Source organism: Kogia breviceps, chromosome 15 (assembly GCF_026419965.1).
Source record: "Kogia breviceps isolate mKogBre1 chromosome 15, mKogBre1 haplotype 1, whole genome shotgun sequence".
NCBI classification, from domain to species: Eukaryota; Metazoa; Chordata; class Mammalia; order Artiodactyla; family Physeteridae; genus Kogia; species Kogia breviceps.
The window spans coordinates 38574940-38588286 of NC_081324.1; the positions used below are offsets into that span (position 1 = coordinate 38574940).

At 44.1% G+C, this 13347-nt stretch overlaps 1 long non-coding RNA gene across 1 annotated transcript in view; it reads right to left on the reverse strand.

Moving 5' to 3' along the window:
• The window catches only part of LOC136792741 (uncharacterized), a 154103-nt gene that overhangs the window by 24244 nt on the left and 116512 nt on the right, over positions 1-13347 (reverse strand). The gene's annotated exons all lie outside the window — the stretch shown is intronic.

Consider the following 13347-nt stretch of genomic DNA (forward strand, 5'->3'; position numbering starts at 1 on the left):
CAGCATGTAAACAAATCTGTTTAATTAGAACACCTTGTTTTTATTGCCTTCTGAGGAATTTTTCCATGATGAGGAGAAAAATAAGATAGTGAGGAAGGGATTCTGAAATATCTCAGGGACCCCCAGAGATTTTCTCTGCTTCCCCTAATGAACCAGCTCCTGGGGTGCTCCCCTGCATTCCCCATAAGTGCCCCTGGCACCCCCTCTTCCCACTCATCCCCTCCCCTAGCTGCCTTCATTTGCAGAGATTACAATAGATTTTATGCACAGAGGGGAGATGAGGTGTGGTCTCTGACATAACTTGGGACCCCCAAAAACTGGAGAGAGGGAAACCCTCAAAGTCCCCAAGGCTCCAATAGAAGCTGGCAGAAAGGAGCAAGCCCTGGGCTAGAGTCCAGCATCTGGTCCTGAATCTGGTGCTGAGCAGGGACTGTGGGTTTGGTCCCCCTGTTTAGGCCTCTGACTCTGCAGTTATGTAGGGGAGAGACCCCTGCCAGTCCCCACACTCAAGGATTCAGACTTGTGTTTTGGACCTCATGCTACCCTACACACCCGCCTGGTACACAGAGGCCTAAACCAGGGGAGCTGAGAAGGATTTATAGAAAGCAGCTGGTTGCCCCTCAGCCCTCTCAGGCCCAGATGACACCCCAGTCTGCCCACCTGCCGTGGTTCTCCCCTCCCCTCCCCGATGTGCACACATCCTCACACACACACACACCCGTGCTTCTCCCCCCACCCTTGCTGTGGCACTCACACCTGCAGGGGTGTGAGTATTTGTATTTTTGGTGTCTGGTTGGTTTCTGAACAAGCAGAAGATTTAAGCTTCTAATCCATCTGTTGGGTGCAAAGCATAATATATTCTGGGAGTGGATTAGGGGACTAAATTTGGGAAATGTGTTGTCAAAATGTGGTTTTGCAATGCAAGCTTATTGATGAGGGTGTCATTTGGAGTCTGAAGGCCTTTTGGAAGTCGCTGTGTGAGGAGGGGCAGGGGCTGGGAGAAGCGACAGGTGTACAGAACTCACCCTCCACAGAATGGTGGAGGTGGAAAATTCCTTCTGGGGTACCCCAATTACCACTTTCTGGACCCTCCCCTGTTTCTGCTCTCCTGTAGCAGGACCCTCTACCTTTCAGGATCCCTCCCCTCCATAGTAGCACCTTCAGGATACTGACATATTTATTTACACTCAGGAGTGAGATCTAATAATAAAACATAAATCTCTACTTCTTTCTCAGGTGTGTGCATTTTAATGATGTTCAAATCTTATGTTCTGGTAGTAGGAATGCAGGCATCAACCAACATTTAGAGATGATACTGGGAGTGGAGACAGACTGCGAGACCCACTTCCCAGACCCAGACCCAGACACAAGCACTCACTGGTGGCATCTCAGTCATGTGACACCTGGGATCAGTTTGGTCATTAGAAAACATCTACCCATGGACGTGTTGCCCATGGATGTGGCTGAAAAATGGCTTCAGTCTATCTTGTTCCTGACACTAACCTCCATATCCCTCTCCTGTGCCCCTGGCCTCAGATAGGGGTCATGGAAGTGTGCAGCTTGGAATGCAGAAGTCAACTGCAGACTTGGGAGAACTAAGCAGCAGCCATAGGGTTACAGGGTTAGAGAGTAGGTGGGGCTGAGGGACATAGGCTGGGGGTGGAGTAAGCATCACCGAACCCATCACTCACCCAACCAGGTGGAACTGGGCACATCACAGAAAAACAACAGGGTCCTAAGAGAACATCTACAGCAATGTAGCAATCCCCAGCATTCATCACTGGTAACTACCAACCTCCAATAGATTATCCCCACGGAGGGAGATCTCACTGCCTCTCAGAGAGGCTGACCACCATGCTGCTGGTGTGGAATGATCAGACAGGGGAGAAAAGACTGACCCTTGATACGTCAATAGATCAGAAAGATCAGAATCCAGTCTCATTATAAATTTGATATAAAAGGTTAGGATGAAATCTCTCCATCAAACCCACCCTGCCCTTTTCCCAGCTGACTTGAAGATGGGGCTGAAACCTCTTCCAGTTTGTAGGCTTTGCTCATAACTGACCCCTGTCATCCCTCAGCTGAGAATTACCAAGTATCAATCAGTCCACTGTCCTTTTCCAGACAGGGGCTTAGTGCCCTGGAGCATATGAGAAGTACAGTCCTTGGCTTCAGAAAGCTCACAGCCCATGTGGGGCTGAGAGAGAAACTGATCCTAGGACACAGAGTGATTTTAGTTGGGGCAGGGGAACATGCTGTAGGGCAGGATGTGGATGCGAGTTCAGTAATGTCAAGGAAACAAGTAAGATCCTTTAGTTGGAAGTCACAGACACTGGAGACCCCACCCCTCCCAACACCACTGTCCCTACCTTGCTTCTGAACAGGACAGCCCTCACCTGACCCATTTCTCATTACAATCTCCAAAGCCATCGACCCTACCTATCCCTTTCTTTCATGGTCAGTCCCAGTTTGTCTCAACATGACCTTGGTGTTTTAAAATAGAGTCTGTCTATATCACCTCATGGACTAAGATCATGGAGCCCAATTCTGCTTTCTCATGGTCCTCTCTGTGCAACAAAGGGAAGCACAGGAAATGGTTCAGGGTTCCATATTTAGAAAATAAATGCCCTGGTGCTGCTGTGCCTTGAGTGGAAGGATAATAGACAACAACAGAGGAAACACTGATGCTAATGATGGGACTGAGACTACCAATGGGACTTGATGCAATCATTTGACAGGAGAGAATCATAACAGTGTAATGAATATCCCTACTGGGGTAAAGAATACCAGGAGTAAAAAGCCGGAAAAGCTTGAGCAGTTCCTTTGGTGGTTTCCATGTCACTATCCTTTCTCCTATTCTCTCCTGCATTATCAGTTTTTCACTCTCTACTGGATGATTACCATCAGCACATAAACATGCCATTATGCCACATTTCTTCCATTAAAATAAAACTCTCTTGACCCAGCTTTTTCTCTGACTACTGACCCATTTCTTTTCCTCTGCAACAGGCCTCCTGAAAGGATTATCCTCTCTCAAATTCCTCTCTTCACTCTCTCTTAAACCCGCTCTTCACAAACACCTCTCAACCCAAACTTTTCTTATCATGATCCCTAGTGACCTCCACATTGCTGTGTCCACCCATCAGTTCCCAATCTTCATCACACTTGCCCTTCCAGCAGCACTGGACATCACCGTCCACCCCCTGGGACTCCATACTCTCTCTGCATGTGGAGGGTGTTGGAGCATCGCCTTGGTCCTCTTTTCTAACAATGCTCACCCCCTTGCTGATATGACCAGGCCCATGACTTCAAGTACTGATGTGGGCTCATGAATCCCAAATTCATCTCTCATCTAGATTTTGCTCCTGATTTCTAGACGTGTGTCTCTGACTGCCTACATGACAACCTCCACTTGAATGTCTAAGAACTCCCTCAATGTCAACATGTCCAAAATTGAACACCCAATTTTTTCCCACCCTAATCCTATTCTACCCACACCATTTCCTGTCTCAGTTACTCAGGCTGTGAAGTCATCCTTGGCTCTTCTTCTTCTGGCACACCCTATATCTAATCTGCCAGTGGATTCTGTGGGCTTGACTTTCAAAGCATATGCAAGGGCTTCCCTGGTGGCGCAGTGGTTGAGAGTCCGCCTGCCGATGCAGGAGACACAGGTTCATGCCCTGGTAAGGGAAGATCCCACATGCCGTGGAGTGGCTGGGCCTGTGAGACATGGCCGCTGAGCCTGCATGTCCTGAGCCTGTGCTCCACAACAGGAGAGGCCACAACAGTGAGAGGCCCGCGTACCACACACACACAAAAAAACCACATGCAAATTCAAAATGTTCACCCCCTCTGTTGTCACCACCCAACCCCAATTAACTATTACATCCTTCCTTGAGTATTCTCACAGCCTCCCTTACCTTCTTGGAAGTATTCTAAACACAGCAGCAATGTGCTTTAAACCATGTTTCATGGCATTGGAAATAAGAACCATGTCATGGGTTCAAAACCTTCCAGGAGCCCCCACTCCACCAAGACTAAACTGAAGCCCTTATGATGACCAGCAAGGCACTCCTCCCTGTGACCTCTCCAACCTCAACTCCTTTACTCTTCCCCTTGTTCATGGTCTCCAGTCGCACTGAACTCCATGCTGTTGTTCCTCAAGCACACTCTGCATCCCTTAGGCCCTTTGCTCTGGGGTCGCCTGACTAGAACTTTCTCCCCACCCCCAGTGTCTGCTTGGCTTCCTCCATCTCCTTCTTTCAAGTTTTTGCTCTCACTTCCTCGAGAAGGCCCACCTGACCAACCTATTTAATCCTGCATAGCATCATGCCCCATCCCCTTACTCTCCTCTACGTTCTCCCATAGCATCAACGTACTGTATCATTTACTTATTTTCCTGTTGTTTTATGCCTATATCTTCCTCTGCTGAAATGTAGTCTCCACATGACCAAAAATTTTTGTCTGCTTTGTCCTCAAATGTATGCCAAGTGCAGTGTGTGGCACACAGGTGTTCAATAAATGTTTGTTAAGTGAGTAAATTTTCCTTTTTCTGCCCAAACACAGCCTGCTTCACTGGTTCCTTCCAGCTTAGTTCTTGATGAGTCTTGATCTTTGGGATAACATGCCTGCATTTCTGACAATAACAGTTACAACAGCTACAGTAGCTATGGCTTATGCATTGCTTACAAGATATGTAACCTAACCAATCATATGTGAAGTGCTTACAATACACCAGGCAAAGACCATGACAAGGACCGTCTCTTTCAATTTTTCCCATGGTTCAGAAAGGTAGTATGATAAAATGCATTACTGGATCCAGTGTTTCATCCCCACCCCACCTGCAGCATCCATACCACTGAGGTGCCCTTATGAGCCCAGTGTATTCCCTCTCCCCTTAACTTTGAGTGTGGCCATGTGACTTCTTTTGACCAATGATATATGAGTGAAAATGACAGCAACAAGTTCCATGTCTAGGCCCTAGAAAACCTTGTATGTTTCCTCTTGTCTTCCTGCAATTCTATAAAAACCAGGGGATCGTGCCCAGGCGGGCCCACTGGTACTAGAGAAAAATAAGAGACACGGAGCCACTTCAGTGAAACCCAGCCTATATCAAGCAGCCTTCCTTGACCCCCAGCTACATGATCAGTAAAAATGGTTGTTTTAAGCCACCTATCTTTGGGGTGGTTGGTTACACAGCAATAAATAAGTGATAGAGCTATTGCTATGGTTCACATTGGCTTTGCAAAGGTGAGTAATCCACCCAAGATCTCAGGGCTGGTGGGTACTAAAGCCAGGGTTCATCTCAGGCCTTCTGATCCCAGAGCCTACATGCTAACCACCAGGAAACACCACCAACCCCCTTCTTGCCTTCTCTGTTCTGCACTACACATTGCTTGGACATATTCTGAATTCTTCTCCAAATATATTTACTTATTCATTCATTTGTTCAATCATTCATACTTTCAAAAAATAAAAGTTGATTATCAAACAGTGCCAATAATTTGAAAGTTGCTGGAAATGCTGAAAAAGAACCTGAGCTATGTAAACAGAAATGTACCAGAAAGGGAGAAAACACAGAAAGAGTATAGCTAGACAGAGATGTGCCCAAGATGAAACTGAGAACAATCACAAAGTAGACAGTGCTGGGGACAATTGTTGTTAAGGTTCCAAGAAAGCAGACCCTGATGTGGCCTGGAGCACCCAGCTTCGGGACAAGTTACTTGAGATAACGAGACAGTTTCTCTCCTGGGTGCTGTGTAGACCCAGCCCTCCTGCCTTACAGATACTCCTTAACCCCCATGACCTTTCACTTCTCTCTCCTCTCTGAATAGGAGAAAAGAACCTAATATTATTAGTTACTGCCACTCAATGTTAAAAATAGACAAGCCATTTTCGGGCTTCATCAAAACAATATCATGATGAGTCACTTATTTTTCAGGATTGTGAATATCCAGAAAATATTAAAACATTCCCAAGACAGCAAGGCAGCTCTCATCGTAAGAACATGTGATTCTTTCTAAGATTTGTGACTTGCCAGGTACCATATGGCTAATAAGTGGTATAATGATAATGAGTATTTAAGGATGAACGAGACAATGTATAGAGAGAGGAAGCACGTCACTCTTTGACCTTGGGTGAGTTGGTAAACCTTTCTGAATCTCTGTTTCTCTATTAATAAATTGGAAATGAAAGTACCTAATTCATAAGGTTGTCGTGAAGTTCAGATAAGTTAAAAAATAAAGGGCACAACAGGTGTTTGTCACTAATCCTTGGGCACTGATGCAGCACCATGCCGTCAATTCAATAAATATTCAGTGAATGTCCACCACATGCCAGGTTCTATGTTATGTCCTGGGAACGCTGAGATACACAACATGGACCCATCCCCTCCCTCCTGGACTCACTGTCTAATAAAGGGTACAGATGAGTAAAACTGGCAGATCCAGCAGTGAGCCACTTGCCCTGGTGGGTTATGTACAGGGTAGAAGGGAACACTGGCCAGTTTGCAGTTTCAAACTTACAGTTCCCAAACCTAGGGCACTTGTAAAAACCTCAGAAGAGATTTCAAATGATAACACAAAGAACATATTCATCAGGGTGTACTCACCCTGTCACGAGATAGGAAAGACACATTCCAAGTACTCTGATGATACAACCACGGAATGGGGACTTCCAGCCCAAAAGGAAATGGTCCAGCACTGTGAAAACTCAATGAAACAGACGGAATCGCATCCAACTGGGATCTCTGCTTGTCCTCATTCTGCATCAATCCTGCCTATGTAGTGAATGCTTTTTCCATGACCTCACATAATTCTCACAACATTCTCATGAAGTGAGTGCTGATATTTAACCCCTTTTCACAGATGAATGAACTGGTGCTTAGAGACATTTAGTAAAACTTGGAATTGATAGCTAGGAACTTATAGGGCTGTGACTCAAACCCAGGACCCAACTAAGCAGTGAGTGTCCTTCTCTCTCTCTTCATGGGCCTGTCTGGTGGGGCAAAAGAGCCTCTTGTAGGGAGCTCTTGCAGACCTAAGCCTATTTATGATTGCTCCCTTACCAAGAACCACAAGATTAAATTGGTGTTATAAATATAAGGGCTGTGGGTGATCTATGCAGTTCGAGTTACTTGAGAAGACTTTGAAATACAGTTAGGACTTCAGTTTGTCCCTGGGTGGAGAAGAAAAGCAACATCCATTCTGTAATTCTTTTGATAAAGATGCATGTTCTGTGTACTGAGCTGCAGTTTATTTCTTATTCATCTGTTTCTGTCCTCTTTCTTAGAACATCTTAGATGCATAAAGAAAGAAAACAACTGAGCTGCATCTATTACTGTAATTACAGCATGATAGGACCGTAATTGAAGAGTAAACCACCTCAGGGGCTGGGGAAGGAGGTACAAATGCCAAGGCAGTCACCCGTGCCTGTGGGAGGGCAGGTCGCAGCGCTTGCAAGCAAAGAACTAAAGTTCTTATTACACAAGATTCTTATCTGTTCCTTCTAGCAAGCCCAGCACGACCCTGACTTAGGAACTAGTTATTAGTTCATGATTCTATCTGCTCCCAGCCCTCCCAAAAAGAATAATTCTTTTTTCAGACCTCCCATAACCCATTAACTATGCTTCTTTGGGACGATTTGGAACTTTCCATTTTGTGTGATGTTTATGTACAATTGCAAGTTACTACTTCTGCTCAGCTCTCACCTCCATGCAGGCAGGTTCTGTTTTAACATGTCTTTGGGTCCCTCACAGCAGACTGTGTGCTTCATTAATGTTCATTGAAAGAATGAAGATACAGCTCCATCCTTTGGGGAAAAACTTGCTTTAATCACACTGGCCTCCTTTGAGGATCTGGATGAATGGGAAAAAAGAATTTGGGTCCTGTTCTCAATTTCTACACAAGAATGTCTGTCTGGTCCTTGGAAATGTCTGTTTAAGTCTCAGAAGAGTGGTAACTGCTAAGATCAATTGATGAAGACCCTGGGCAAGACCCTCATCAAATATTTAGAATAAAAGCTAAAACTGAAGGATATTAAACCCAGCAAGCTCCCCTTCACCTCCCTGCCTTGCTTGCTCCCAGCTTCTCCTCCTCCCTCTGCATCGCCATGGTCCATCCCCAACCTCGACTCAGTATAGGCCCTCATCACTGCATCCTCTGGTATTGCAGAAGCTCCTGACCTCAATCACTCCCAGCTTCCTTCTAACCTGTATAATGTTTCCAGATGAACGTTCTGAAACTCTTACGTTAATTATATTGAGAAATGAATAAACACAGTGGTTGAACACAGAGCTTTAGAAATAGCCAGAGTTGGACTCAGTCCCAGCCCTACCATTTACTAAGCCTCAATCATCTCATCTATAAAATGATGGTAATAACAGTACCTGCCTCATAGGCAGTGGTGAGAATTAAATGAAATATTATGTATATTTACCAGAGTACCTGACTCCTCACAAGTCCTCAAGAGATATTAAGGAACAGAAAAAAATAATTTCCCTATTCCCTAACCTGAAATGGTTCTTAATGCCTACAAGGCACCTCCCTTTGCTTGGGATCCCAGGACCTCCAGAAGGTCAGTGCAATCACCCCTGAAGCTCTGCCCCCTACACAACCCCCGCAAGCCCCCCTCTGCTTCAGCCAGAATGACACAATTTCTCCATTTAAGGGTGCTGGCTTCTCCCTCTACTACTGATCTAAATCCTGTCACCCTACATCTGGGTAAATATTTGGGAAACGATCTTTAGGAGACCCCCTTCTCAGAATGTATCTTAAGATATAGCCCAGATTGATTTGAGAATTCAGTATTTTATGTATGAGTACGGACGTGGGTACGTGTGTAAATATAAAGGAAAAACAAGGTAAAATTAATCTGTTATTATTGTAATAAGGCCTTTCATACATAAGAGCAAAAGAAAAATACATAAATAAAAAGATTACTAGATTTGAACACACGAAAGCTTAAATGCCTCCCTACATCTAAAAAACACCTCACAAACAAACCTGGAAAATAGAAAGATCAAATGAGAAAAAAGCACCATATATGCTAAACAAAAGAGTAATAATTTATAAACAGCTGTTACTAATCAATAGGAGGAAAATACCAATGGAAAAAAATAGGCAACGAATTTAAACTAGCAAATCACTTAAAAAAAAGAAAAAAAACTCAGATGCTAAAGAAATATATGGGAAAATACTACCCTTCTAATAATAAGATAAAATCAGAGTAAAGCCCAAAGTTCCACTTTGGTCTCTCAGATAGGAAACTGTCCTTTGCAGCCAGTAACAATCAATATTGGCAAACCTGCAAATAAATAGGGACTCACCCTGGCAGGATGGGCAGCCAACACGACCTGTCCTAGAAGCCACTATGACAAGATATGTAAAAGGTTTTTAAAATATGGATAACTTTTGACCAATAATTCTACCTTTAGCAATTAATCCTAAAGGAATAATCATAGATGAGCACCAAGATCTCTGCATAAAGGTTTTCATCAGTGTTTTTTGCAATAGAAAAAAAAAAACCACAACAGCTTAAATTTCCAACAATAAGTGATTTAAAATTAAATCATAAGTGATTTTTAAGTGATTTAAAAGTAAATCATAGCATAGTCACATGATAGAATGTTCTGTAGCCTTTCAGCATTATATTTTAGAAAAATATTTAAAAGTTTAGGAAAACATTCACAAAATATTTTAAGTAAAAAATGTTAAGTAGGATTGCAAATTTGTAATACATTCCCAGGGAAAAAAACTGGGGCAGATGGACCTGGAAAGGCTAAGTAATTATCTCATTGGTAATGGGACATATAGCCTACAAGGCTATAAAATAATTATAATTTTGTTTATTATCATTTCTTTTCTGTGTTGGTGAAAAATGAATATAAACTAAACATAACCAAATGGACCCCACACAGGCTTCAAAGTCAGCTCAGTCTTACTTCTTCCATGAGGTCTGTCCCGACTCCCCCTTTCAGCCATAATTATCCATGTGATACAATCACCCATTTGACCATATGCTTCATAGTATTGCTGACTAATTATTCCAGATTAGTCTTCATTAATTAGTATTAGTTCTTCAGCAAGATTTCACTCAAGACCACTCACACCTGGATCTACCTACCTTTTTTCAAGATGGCTGCAACAAGTTCTCCCATCCCATATGTTCTTCTTACAATTGGCATTAACATTCCTCCAGTGAAGAGGCAAGTCACTTCCCCTGCCCTGGCACCTGAGCCAGCCTGTGATGACAGCAGAAGTGATACTAGGTGACTCCTGAAGGCAGTACATACAAGAGGATAGTGCTTCCACCCAGTTTCCTTGAGATGCCCTTTTTTGGAAACCAGCTGACATTCTGTGAGGAAGCCTAAGCCACATGGAGAGTCCAGGGGTAGGTGATCAGCTGGCTAAGAGCCTCAGCTGAAGTCCCAGTCAACAGCAAGCAACAACCACCAGTATGCAAGTGAGAAAGCCTTTATGATGACTCCAGCCCCTTGCCACCAACTATCTGCCTGCCAATACCTGAGAGACCCTGAATAACAACTGCCTGGCTGAGCCTAGTCAATCCTTGAACTTGCAGAGATGAAAACAATAAAATGAAAAATGATTGCTATATTTTAAGTCATTAAGTTTGGGGGAGATTTGTCACACAACAGTTGATAACTGGACCTCACTTATACTTCCTCTTCTCCTTCGCTGCCTCACAGCTCTCCTCTCCAGAACACTTTCAGTCCTAAATCCTTTGGCCCTATAAAAATTAATCCATGTATATTTATTATATAAATGAACGAGTGAATGAATGGGAGTTCTAAATGCCACTGTATTTCTTAGTTTCAAACTTATGCATGCTGATGAGTCAATTCTTAAGAACTTCCTGACCTAAGAGAACCAGCAACGCAAATCCTTTTTATCCTTTTAGAGTCTGAACTTTGTTTCCTTCTGCATAATTCCTTTCAGTTACTCCTCTAGCTACCCAGAATGCACAAAACTCTCACTCACTAAAAAAGAAGAGCTAATAAAACAATAGGACCAGTGAAGAAACTGACAGCACTGAGCTCACACTTTTCTCAGGAAAAAGCCACTTTCTAGAAAAAGGTGGGCCCTCTTTATCAACCAACATGTTAGCAGGATATTGCTATCTTCATTCCCCCAGTCAATAGGGAGGCAAGTTATTGACTTCAGAGTCACTAGGAGGTGTCCCAAAGGGCAGAGCCCTCAATCCCATTAAGCCACCATTGCCACAGCCCTAGCACATGGCACCACCTTCGTGGTGTGGTTTGTAGGGCAAAGGGCCTTCTCTGTGCTAATCTATCATTTCAGATCCCCTCAAGGGGTAACCACTTTCCTCTCCAAGCTCTTTCATTAAAGAGAAAGCTCCCTGGGAAGGGATCACATGTTCATGGTGTGACAGAACCAGCAACAGCACTATTGTTATTCTGTCCTAACATCACAGAATGTGTTCCTGGGATTTTGTCCCTGGACTGGAGGGATAACTGTGCACAACTGAGGCAGGGGTTTGTGGGTGACGACATCCACAGAGGAGAAAAAATTAAAGGAAAATAAGGCTAGGAACTCTGAAATCAAGCTTCTCACATTTTACAATCTCACCAAAATTGAGTGATGATGCCAGTGCCTCTCTTTACTTGATGGTAACTGATTAAATTTGGTTAATCTTTTTTCTTTTAATGCTTTTGGGAATCAGTGAAACTGGGATTACCTGGAACTCATGTTGCCCCCTCTTTCACTAGCCCTCAGAGGCCTTAACTTGTCCCTTGCTGTTGAGGATGCTGTCAGTGACATGAGGAGTCAGACCTCAGAGTTCCTTTGCCCTAATGCTGCCATCTCACCAGTTGGACCAAATTACTAGGAAAAGCAAGGATGTTGGGACTCAAGGGTAGAAAGAGGGGGTAAAGGACTTACTGCAAGCACAACCTCACATGAAATGCTCTCCAAAGGCAGTGGGATTGTCTCAGATGTTGACGAAGACTTTGATGATTGACTTTTCACATCCTTCCTCTCTAGACACTCTTCAGAGAGGAAAATGAGGATGACTGGTGCCTTCTTGTATTAATCTTACATATGGGCGGTCAGTGGTTTGTTCGGCCACTAATATCAGCTTGAGTTGGTATCTCAGTGCGCACTGCTCTGGGCCCACCAGAAAGCTGGTGCCATGTTGTAATATACTTGGTAGAACTGACACCAAGTATTTGGTTAGACAGAACTGACCACAGAAAAAGGTATTTTCTTTTCCCCTTTCCCAGAGGTAGATTTTTTTTTTTTTTTGCCAATAATTTACTTTCCCAGACAAGAAAGTAAAGTTCAAGTTAAGGTTTGTCCCCTAGATTTCCCAACAAATTTCTAAAACCCAGATCCCTGCTATTGTCACCACTGTCACTATCATCATCCTCACCATGTGCCCACAAGCTCTGTCTTTCCTGTCACCCAATCAGGTTGGTCTCATTACTTTCCCCATCTCCACCATTAGTGCCAATTAATCATCACCATAACATCATCAGAATAATGGCCTTAGCAAACCCCAGCTGGGAGAGGCCTGTTCCCACCACTGCAGGAATTTCCATATTAAGACTTCTGAGCCCGTGAGCTCTGGAATATACTAATAGAGAGAAACCGTATTGGAAAAGACCCCTGGGAGAAGCTGAGGGAAAGCATGCCCCAGTCACCTCTCAAAATATCCAGCAAGAAGCCATCGGGGAGCATGTGCCCGTTCTTTGAACTCCCTCAAAGTACCTTTCATCTGTTCTAAATCCAGGATCGTCTTTGTACAGGGCTTGCTGTTTCTGGATAAATCCTTGGCCCTTGTTCAAGCCCTGGACTGTGTCAGGATGTTCCACAGACCCCAGCAGGACAGCATTGCTAAACGAGCGTTTCCAGCGGGACCCCTTTTTTGTGACACGGATTCCAAATCCCAGCCCAGAGCGTCTGCACTCAGCAGTACAATATGGCAGCGACCGCGTTCTATTCTCATTTCAACTCCTGTCTTCCTGGAGGAGGCCCCCCACACCCACCACAAGACAGTCAGCGGCTGATCATTCTTTCCTGAGGCACTCTATTTTCGGCTTCATATAATATCACAGACTCTCCCTGTGGAGCAAGCTAGCGAAACACTTTTTCCTTGCCTAAGCATTTGCCTTGTATCTGATTCAAATCTCTAACCTGGAAATTGGGAGAGTAAGCCAACAGGACACCAGTAGGAGGGTCTCCTGTTCTGTCCGCAGACTGCACCTCAGTCCAGGGACTTGCTGTGTGATGCTGGGCTGATATCCTTCCCTCTCTGAGCCCCCATCTCACTACCTATTGTCAGAGAGTATTTTGCACCACCTGCTTCCTG